The sequence below is a fragment of the Notothenia rossii genome, assembly GCF_949606895.1.
Source record: "Notothenia rossii genome assembly, chromosome: 9".
Lineage (NCBI taxonomy): Eukaryota > Metazoa > Chordata > Actinopteri > Perciformes > Nototheniidae > Notothenia > Notothenia rossii.
The window spans coordinates 41,679,796-41,692,377 of NC_136907.1; positions in this window are offsets into that span (position 1 = coordinate 41,679,796).

Consider the following 12,582-nt stretch of genomic DNA (forward strand, 5'->3'; position numbering starts at 1 on the left):
AGACAGACGGAGGACAGAGGACAGACTGATGACAGACTGATGAAAGACTGAGGACAGACTGAGGACATACTGAGGACAGACTGAGGACGGACAGAGGACAAACTGAGGACGGACAGAGGACAGACTGAGGACAGAGGACAGACTGAGGACAGACTGAGGACGGACAGATGACACACAGAGGACAGACTGAGGACAGACAGAGGACAGACTGAGGACAGACTGATGACAAACTGAGGACAGACTGAGTACAGACTGAGGACGGACAGAGGACAGACTGAGGACAGACTGATGAAAGACTGAGGACAGACTGAGGACAGAGGACAGACTGAGGACATACTGAGGACAGACTGAGGACGGACAGAGGACAAAATGAGGATGGACAGAGGACAGACTGAGGACAGAGGACAGACTGAGGACAGACTAAGGACGGACAGATGACAGACAGAGGACAGACTGAGGACAGACTGAGGACAGACATAGGACAGACTGAGGACAGACTGATGACAAACTGAGGACAGACTGAGTACAGACTGAGGACGGACAGAGGACAGACTGAGGACAGACTGATGAAAGACTGAGGACAGACTGAGGACAGAGGACAGACTGAGGACAGACTGATATCAGACTGAGGACGGACAGAGGACAGACTGAGGACAGAGGACAGACTGATGACAGACTGATGAAAGACTGAGGACAGACTGAGGACAGAGGACAGACTGAGGACATACTGAGGACAGACTGAGGACGGACAGAGGACAAACTGAGGACGGACAGAGGACAGACTGAGTACAGAGGACATACTGAGGACAGACTGAGGACGGACAGATGACAGACAGAGGACAAACTGAGGACAGACAGAGGACAGACTGAGGACAGACTGATGACAAACTGAGGACAGACTGAGTACAGACAGAGGACAGACTGAGGACAGACTGATGAAAGACTGAGGACAGACTGATGACATACTGAGGACAGACTGATGACAAACTGAGGACAGACTGAGTACAGACTGAGGACGGACAGAGGACAGACTGAGGACAGACTGATGAAAGACTGAGGACAGACTGATGACATACTGAGGACAGACTGATGAAATACTGAGGACAGACTGAGGACGGACAGAGGACAAACTGAGGACGGACAGAGGACAGACTGAGGACATACTGAGGACTGACTGAGAACGGACAGATGACAGACAGAGGACAGACTGAGGACAGACTGAGGACAGACAGAGGACAGTCTGAGGACAGACTGATGACAAACTGAGGACAGACTGAGTACAGACTGAGGACGGACAGAGGACAGAATGAGGACAGACTGATGAAAGACTGAGGACAGACTGATGAAAGACTGTGGACAGACTGAGGACAGAGGATAGACTGAGATCAGACTGAGGACGGACAGAGGACAGACTGAGGACAGAGGACAGACTGATGACACACTGATGAAAGACTGAGGACAGACTGAGGACAGAGGACAGACTGAGGACGGACAAAGGACAGACTGAGGAGAGACTGATTAAAGACTGAGGACAGACTGATGACATACTGAGGACAGACTGAGGACGGACAGAGGACAAACTGATGACGGACAGAGGACAGACTGAGGACAGAGGACATACTGAGGACAGACTGAGGACGGACAGAGGACAAACTGATGACGGACAGAGGACAGACTGAGGACATACTGAGGACAGACTGAGGACAGACTGAGGACAGACAGAGGACAGACTGAGGACAGACTAATGACACACTTAGGACAGACTGAGGACCGACTGAGGACAGACTGATGGCATACTGACGACATACTGAGGACAGACTGAGGACAGATAGAGGACAGACTGAGGACAGACTGAGGACAAACTGAGGACAGACTGAGTACAGACTGAGGACGTACAGAGGACAGACTGAGGACAGACTGATGAAAGACTGAGGACAGACTGAGAACAGACTGAGATCAGACTGAGGACGGACAGAGGACAGACTGAGGACAGACTGAGATAAGACTGAGGACCGACTGAGGACAGACTGAGGACAGAGGACATACTGAGGACAGACTGAGGACGGACAGATGACAGACCGAGGATAGACTGATGACAGACTGGTGAAAGACTAAGGACAGACCGAGGACAGACTGAGGACAGACTGAGGACAGACAGAGGACAGACTGATGATAGACTGATGACAGACTGATGAAAGAATGAAGACATACTGAGGACAGAGGATAGACTGAGATCAGACTGAGGACGGACAGAGGACAGACTGAGGACAGAGGACAGACTGATGACATACTAATGAAATACTGAGGACAGACTGAGGACAGACTGAGATCAGACTGATAACGGACAGAGGACAGACTGAGGACAGAGGACAGACGGATGACAGACTGATGAAAGACTGAGGACAGACTGAGGACAGAGGACAGACTGAGGACATACTGAGGACAGACTGAGGACGGACTGATGACAGACTGATGAAAGACTGAGGACTAACTGAGGACAGAGGACAGACTGATGACACACTGATGACAGACTGAGGACAGACAGAGGACAGAATGAGGACGGACAGAGGACAGACTGAAGACAGACTGAGGACAGACTGAGGATATAATGAGGACAGAGGACAGACTGAGGGCAGAGGACAGAATGAGGACAGAACGAGGACAGACTGAGGACAGACTGAGGACGGACAGAGGACAAACTGAGGACGAACAGAGGACAAACTGAGTATGGACAGAGGACTAACTGAGGACAGAGGACATACTGAGGAAAGACTGAGGATGGACAGATCACAGACAGAGGACAGACTGAGGACAGACTGATGACAAACTGAGGACAGACTGAGAAAGGACATAGGACAGAGTGAGGACAGACTGATGAAAGACTGAGGACAGACTGATGATATACTGAGGACAGAGGACAGACTGAGGACGAACAGAGGACAGACTGAGGACGGACAGAGGACAGACTGAGGACATACTGATGAAAGACTGAGGACAGACTGATGAAAGACTGGGGACAGACTGAGGACAGAGGATAGACTGAGATCAGACTGAGGACATAGGACAGACTGAGGACGGACAGAGGACAGACTGAGGACATACTGATGAAAGACTGAGGACAGACTGATGAAAGACTGGGGACAGACTGAGGACAGAGGATAGACTGAGATCAGACTGAGGACAGAGGACAGACTGATGACACACTGATGAAAGACTGAGGACAGACTGAGGACATAGGACAGACTGAGGACGGACAGAGGACAGACTGAGGACAGAGGACATACTGAGGGCAGACTGATGACGGACAGATGACAGACAGAGGACATACTGAGGACAGACAGAGGACAGACTGAGGACAGACAGAGGACAGATTGAGGACATAGGACAAACTGAGGACAGACAGAGGACATACTGATGACAGACTGAGGACTGACAGAGGATGGACAGAGGACGGACTGAGGACATACTGAGGACAGACTGAGGACAGATAGAGGAGAGACTGAGGACAGAACGATGACAGACTGTGGACAGACTGAGGAAAGACTTAGGACAGACTGAGGACAGACTGATGAAAGACTGAGGACAGACTGAGGACGGACTGATGACAGACTGATGAAAGACTTAGGACAGACTGAGGACAGACTGATGAAAGACTGAGGACAGACTGAGGACGGACTGATGACAGACTGATGAAAGACTGAGGACTAACTGAGGACAGAGGACAGACTGATGACACACTGATGACAGACTGAGGACAGACCGAGGACAGACTGAGGACAGACTGAGGACAGACAGAGGACAGACTGCTGATAGACTGATGACAGACTAAGGACAGACTGAGGACAGACTGAGATCAGACTGAGGACGGACAGAGGACAGACGGAGGACAGAGGACAGACTGATGACAGACTGATGAAAGACTGAGGACAGACTGAGGACATACTGAGGACAGACTGAGGACGGACAGAGGACAAACTGAGGACGGACAGAGGACAGACTGAGGACAGAGGACAGACTGAGGACAGACTGAGGACGGACAGATGACACACAGAGGACAGACTGAGGACAGACAGAGGACAGACTGAGGACAGACTGATGACAAACTGAGGACAGACTGAGTACAGACTGAGGACGGACAGAGGACAGACTGAGGACAGACTGATGAAAGACTGAGGACAGACTGAGGACAGAGGACAGACTGAGGACATACTGAGGACAGACTGAGGACGGACAGAGGACAAAATGAGGATGGACAGAGGACAGACTGAGGACAGAGGACAGACCGAGGACAGACTAAGGACGGACAGATGACAGACAGAGGACAGACTGAGGACAGACTGAGGACAGACATAGGACAGACTGAGGACAGACTGATGACAAACTGAGGACAGACTGAGTACAGACTGAGGACGGACAGAGGACAGACTGAGGACAGACTGATGAAAGACTGAGGACAGACTGAGGACAGAGGACAGACTGAGGACAGACTGATATCAGACTGAGGACGGACAGAGGACAGACTGAGGACAGAGGACAGACTGATGACAGACTGATGAAAGACTGAGGACAGACTGAGGACAGAGGACAGACTGAGGACATACTGAGGACAGACTGAGGACGGACAGAGGACAAACTGAGGACGGACAGAGGACAGACTGAGTACAGAGGACATACTGAGGACAGACTGAGGACGGACAGATGACAGACAGAGGACAAACTGAGGACAGACAGAGGACAGACTGAGGACAGACTGATGACAAACTGAGGACAGACTGAGTACAGACAGAGGACAGACTGAGGACAGACTGATGAAAGACTGAGGACAGACTGATGACATACTGAGGACAGACTGATGAAATACTGAGGACAGACTGAGGACGGACAGATGACAAACTGAGGACGGACAGAGGACAGACTGAGGACAGAGGACATACTGAGGACTGACTGAGAACGGACAGATGACAGACAGAGGACAGACTGAGGACAGACAGAGGACAGTCTGAGGACAGACTGATGACAAACTGAGGACAGACTGAGTACAGACTGAGGACGGACAGAGGACAGAATGAGGACAGACTGATGAAAGACTGAGGACAGACTGATGAAAGACTGTGGACAGACTGAGGACAGAGGATAGACTGAGATCAAACTGAGGACGGACAGAGGACAGACTGAGGACAGAGGACAGACTGATGACACACTGATGAAAGACTGAGGACAGACTGAGGACAGAGGACAGACTGAGGACGGACAAAGGACAGACTGAGGAGAGACTGATTAAAGACTGAGGACAGACTGATGACATACTGAGGACAGACTGAGGACGGACAGAGGACAAACTGATGACGGACAGAGGACAGACTGAGGACAGAGGACATACTGTGGACAGACTGAGGACGGACAGAGGACAAACTGATGACGGACAGAGGACAGACTGAGGACATACTGAGGACATACTGAGGACAGACTGAGGACAGACAGAGGACAGACTGAGGACAGACTAATGACAAACTTAGGACAGACTGAGGACCGACTGAGGACAGACTGATGGCATACTGACGACATACTGAGGACAGACTGAGGACAGATAGAGGACAGACTGAGGACAGACTGAGGACAAACTGAGGACAGACTGAGTACAGACTGAGGACGTACAGAGGACAGACTGAGGACAGACTGATGAAAGACTGAGGACAGACTGAGGACAGACTGAGATCAGACTGAGGACGGACAGAGGACAGACTGAGGACAGACTGAGATAAGACTGAGGACCGACTGAGGACAGACTGAGGACAGAGGACATACTGAGGACAGACTGAGGACGGACAGATGACAGACCGAGGATAGACTGATGACAGACTGGTGAAAGACTAAGGACAGACCGAGGACAGACTGAGGACAGACTGAGGACAGACAGAGGACAGACTGATGATAGACTGATGACAGACTGATGAAAGAATGAAGACATACTGAGGACAGAGGATAGACTGAGATCAGACTGAGGACGGACAGAGGACAGACTGAGGACAGAGGACAGACTGATGACATACTAATGAAAGACTGAGGACAGACTGAGGACAGACTGAGATCAGACTGATGACGGACAGAGGACAGACTGAGGACAGAGGACAGACTGATGACAGACTGATGAAAGACTGAGGACAGACTGAGGACAGAGGACAGACTGAGGACATACTGAGGACAGACTGATGACGGACTGATGACAGACTGATGAAAGACTGAGGACAAACTGAGGACAAAGGACAGACTGATGACACACTGATGAAAGACTGAGGACAGAGGACAGACTGAGGGCAGACATAGGACATACTGAGGACAGACAGAGGACAGACTCAGGACATACTGAGGACAGAGGACAGACATAGGGCAGACAGAGGACATACTGAGGACAGACAGAGGACAGACTCAGGACACACTGAGGACAGAGGAAAGACTGAGGACAGACTGAGGACAGACAGAGGACATACTGAGGACAGACTGAGTATAGACTGAGTACAGACTGAGGACAGACAGAGGATAGACTGAGGACAGACTGAGGACAGACTGAGTACAGAGGACAGGCTGAGTACAGACAGAGGACAGACTGAGTACAGACTAAGGACAGACAGAGGACAGACATAGGACAGACTGAGAACATAGGACAGACTGAGGACAAACTGAGGACAGACTGAGTGCAGAGGACAGACTGAGGACAGACCGAGGACAGATTGATGATATACTGAGTACCGAGGACAGACTGAGGACGAACAGAGGACAGACTGAGGACATACAGAGGACAGAATGAGGACGGACAGAGGACAGACTGAAGACAGACTGAGGACAGACTGAGGATATAATGAGGACAGAGGACAGACTGAGGGCAGAGGACAGAATGAGGACATACCGAGGACAGACTGAGGACAGACTGAGGACGGACAGAGGACAAACTGATGACGGACAGAGGACAGACTGAGGACAGAGGACATACTGTGGACAGACTGAGGACGGACAGAGGACAAACTGATGACGGACAGAGGACAGACTGAGGACATACTGAGGACATACTGAGGACAGACTGAGGACAGACAGAGGACAGACTGAGGACAGACTAATGACAAACTTAGGACAGACTGAGGACCGACTGAGGACAGACTGATGGCATACTGACGACATACTGAGGACAGACTGAGGACAGATAGAGGACAGACTGAGGACAGACTGAGGACAAACTGAGGACAGACTGAGTACAGACTGAGGACGTACAGAGGACAGACTGAGGACAGACTGATGAAAGACTGAGGACAGACTGAGGACAGACTGAGATCAGACTGAGGACGGACAGAGGACAGACTGAGGACATACTGAGATAAGACTGAGGACCGACTGAGGACAGACTGAGGACAGAGGACATACTGAGGACAGACTGAGGACGGACAGATGACAGACCGAGGATAGACTGATGACAGACTGGTGAAAGACTAAGGACAGACCGAGGACATACTGAGGACAGACTGAGGACAGACAGAGGACAGACTGATGATAGACTGATGACAGACTGATGAAAGAATGAAGACATACTGAGGACAGAGGATAGACTGAGATCAGACTGAGGACGGACAGAGGACAGACTGAGGACAGAGGACAGACTGATGACATACTAATGAAAGACTGAGGACAGACTGAGGACAGACTGAGATCAGACTGATGACGGACAGAGGACAGACTGAGGACAGAGGACAGACTGATGACAGACTGATGAAAGACTGAGGACAGACTGAGGACAGAGGACAGACTGAGGACATACTGAGGACAGACTGATGACGGACTGATGACAGACTGATGAAAGACTGAGGACAAACTGAGGACGAACAGAGGACAAACTGAGGACGAACAGAGGACAAACTGAGTATGGACAGAGGACTAACTGAGGACAGAGGACATACTGAGGACAGACTGAGGATGGACAGATCACAGACAGAGGACAGACTGAGGACAGACTGATGACAAACTGAGGACAGACTGAGAACGGACATAGGACAGAGTGAGGACAGACTGATGAAAGACTGAGGACATACTGATGATATACTGAGGACAGAGGACAGACTGAGGACGAACAGAGGACAGATTGAGGACGGACAGAGGACAGACTGAGGACATACTGATGAAAGACTGAGGACAGACTGATGAAAGACTGGGGACAGACTGAGGACAGAGGATAGACTGAGATCAGACTGAGGACGGACAGAGGACAGAATGAGGACAGAGGACAGACTGATGACACACTGATGAAAGACTGAGGACAGACTGAGGACATAGGACAGACTGAGGACGGACAGAGGACAGACTGAGGACAGAGGACATACTGAGGGCAGACTGATGACGGACAGATGACAGACAGAGGACATACTAAGGACAGACAGAGGACATACTGAGGACAGACAGAGGACAGATTGAGGACATAGGACAAACTGAGGACAGACAGAGGACATACTGATGACAGACTGAGGACTGACAGAGGATGGACAGAGGACGGACTGAGGACATACTGAGGACAGACTGAGGACAGATAGAGGAGAGACTGAGGACGGAACGATGACAGACTGTGGACAGACTGAGGAAAGACTTAGGACAGACTGAGGACAGACTGATGACAGACTTAGGACAGACTGAGGACAGACTGATGAAAGACTGAGGACAGACTGAGGACGGACTGATGAAAGACTGATGAAAGACTGAGGACTAACTGAGGACAGAGGACAGACTGATGACACACGGATGACAGACTGAGGACAGACCGAGGACAGACTGAGGACAGACTGAGGACAGACAGAGGACAGACTGATGATAGACTGATGACAGACTGATGAAAGACTGAGGACAGACTGAGGACAGAGGATAGACTGATATCAGACTGAGGACAGACAGAGGACAGACTGAGGACAGAGGACAGACCGATGACAGACTGATGAAAGACTGAGGACACACTGATGTTATGCTGAGGACAGAGGACAGACTGAGGACGAACAGAGTACAGACTGAGGATGGACAGAGGACAGACTGAGGACAGACAGAGGACATACTGAGGACAGAGGACAGACAGAGGGCAGACAGAGGAGATACTGAGGACAGACAGAGGACAGACTCAGGACACACTGAGGATAGAGGAAAGACTGAGGACAGACTGAGGACAGATAGAGGACATATTGAGGACATACTGAGTATAGACTGAGTACAGACTGAGGACACACAGAGGATAGACTGAGGACAGACTGAGGACAGACTGAGTACAGAGGACAGGCTGAGTACAGACAGAGGACAGACTGAGTACAGACTAAGGACAGACAGAGGACAGACTGAGAACATAGGACAGACTGAGGACAAACTGAGGACAGACTGAGTGCAGAGGACAGATTGAGGACAGACCGAGGACAGATTGATGATATACTGAGTACCGAGGACAGACTGAGGACGAACAGAGGACAGACTGAGGACAGAATGAGGACGGACAGAGGACAGACTGAAGACAGACTGAGGACATACTGAGGATATAATGAGGACAGAGGACAGACTGAGGGCAGAGGACAGAATGAGGACAGACCAAGGACAGACTGAGGACGGACAGAGGACAAACTGAGGACGAACAGAGGACAAACTGAGTATGGACAGAGGACTAACTGAGGACAGAGGACATACTGAGGACAGACTGAGGATGGACAGATCACAGACAGAGGATAGACTGAGGACAGACTGATGACAAACTGAGGACAGACTGAGAACGGACATAGGACAGTGTGAGGACAGACTGATGAAAGACTGAGGACATACTGATGATATACTGATGACAGAGGACAGACTGAGGACGAACAGAGGACAGACTGAAGACGGACAGAGAACAGACTGAGGACAGACTGATGAAAGACTGAGGACAGACTGAGGACAGAGGATAGACTGAGATCAGACTGAGGACGGACAGAGGACAGACTGAGGACAGAGGACAGACTGATGACACACTGATGAAAGACTGAGGACAGACTGAGGACAGAGATCAGACTGAGGACGGACAGAGGACAGAATGAGGACAGAGGACAGACTGATGACACACTGATGAAAGACTGAGGACATACTGATGATATACTGATGACAGAGGACAGACTGAGGACGAACAGAGGACAGACTGAAGACGGACAGAGAACAGACTGAGGACATACTGATGAAAGACTGAGGACAGACTGATGAAAGACTGGGGACAGACTGAGGACAGAGGATAGACTGAGATCAGACTGAGGACGGACAGAGGACAGAATGAGGACAGAGGACAGACTGATGACACACTGATGAAAGACTGAGGACCGACTGAGGACATACTGAGGACAGACTGAGGACGGACAGAGGACACACTGAGGACGGACAGAGGACATACTGAGGACAGAGGACAGACTGAGGACAGACTAAGGACGGACAGATGACAGACAGAGGACAGACTGTGGACAGACTGAGGACAGACTGAGGACAGACAGAGGACAGCCTGATGATAGACTGATGACAGACTGATGAAAGACTGAGGACATACTGAGGACAGAGGATATACTGAGATCAGACTGAGGACGGACAGAGGACAGACTGAGGACAGAGGACAGACTGATGACATACTGATGAAAGACTAAGGACAGACTGAGGACAGACTGAGATCAGACTGAGGACGGACAGAGGACAGACAGAGGACAGAGGACAGACTGATGACAGACTGATGAAAGACTGAGGACAGACTGAGGACATACTGAGGACAGACTGAGGACGGACAGAGGACAAACTGAGGACGGACAGAGGACAGACTGAGGACAGAGGACAGACTGAGGACAGACTGAGGACGGACAGATGACAGACAGAGGACAGACTGAGGACAGACTGAGGACAGACAGAGGACAGACTGAGGACAGACTGATGACAAACTGAGGACAGACTGAGTACAGACTGAGGACGGACAGAGGACAGACTGAGGACAGACTGATGAAAGACTGAGGACAGACTGAGGACAGAGGACAGACTGAGGACATACTGAGGACAGACTGAGGACGGACAGAGGACAAACTGAGGATGGACAGAGGACATACTGAGGACAGAGGACAGACTGAGGACAGACTAAGGACGGACAGATGACAGACAGAGGACAGACTGAGGACAGACTGATGACAAACTGAGGACAGACTGAGTACAGACTGAGTACGGACAGAGGACAGACTGAGGACAGACTGATGAAAGACTGAGGACAGACTGAGGACAGAGGACAGACTGAGGACAGACTGATATCAGACTGAGGACGGACAGAGGACAGACTGAGGACAGAGGACAGACTGATGACAGACTGATGAAAGACTGAGGACAGACTGAGGACAGAGGACATACTGAGGACATACTGAGGACAGACTGAGGACGGACAGAGGACAAACTGAGGACGGACAGAGGACAGACTGAGTACAGAGGACATACTGAGGACAGACTGAGGACGGACAGATGACAGACAGAGGACAAACTGAGGACAGACAGAGGACAGACTGAGGACAGACTGATGACAAACTGAGGACAGACTGAGTACAGACTGAGGACGGACAGAGGACAGACTGAGGACAGACTGATGAAAGACTGAGGACAGACTGATGACATACTGAGGACAGACTGATGAAATACTGAGGACAGACTGAGGACGGACAGAGGACAAACTGAGGACGGACAGAGGACAGACTGAGGACAGAGGACATACTGAGGACTGACTGAGAAGGGACAGATGACAGACAGAGTACAGACTGAGGACAGACAGAGGACAGTCTGAGGACAGACTGATGACAAACTGAGGACAGACTGAGTACAGACTGAGGACGGACAGAGGACAGAATGAGGACAGACTGATGAAAGACTGAGGACAGACTGATGAAAGACTGTGGACAGACTGAGGACAGAGGATAGAGTGAGATCAGACTGAGGACGGACAGAGGACAGACTGAGGACAGAGGACAGACTGATGACACACTGATGAAAGACTGAGGACAGACTGAGGACAGAGGACAGACTGATGATAGACTGATGACAGACTAAGGACAGACTGAGGACAGACTGAGATCAGACTGAGGACGGACAGAGGACAGACGGAGGACAGAGGACAGACTGATGACAGACTGATGAAAGACTGAGGACAGACTGAGGACATACTGAGGACAGACTGAGGACGGACATAGGACAAACTGAGGACGGACAGAGGACAGACTGAGGACAGAGGACAGACTGAGGACAGACTGAGGACGGACAGATGACACACAGAGGACAGACTGAGGACAGACAGAGGACAGACTGAGGACAGACTGATGACAAACTGAGGACAGACTGAGTACAGACTGAGGACGGACAGAGGACAGACTGAGGACAGACTGATGAAAGACTGAGGACAGACTGAGGACAGAGGACAGACTGAGGACATACTGAGGACAGACTGAGGACGGACAGAGGACAAAATGAGGATGGACAGAGGACAGACTGAGGACAGAGGACAGACTGAGGACAGACTAAGGACGGACAGATGACAGACAGAGG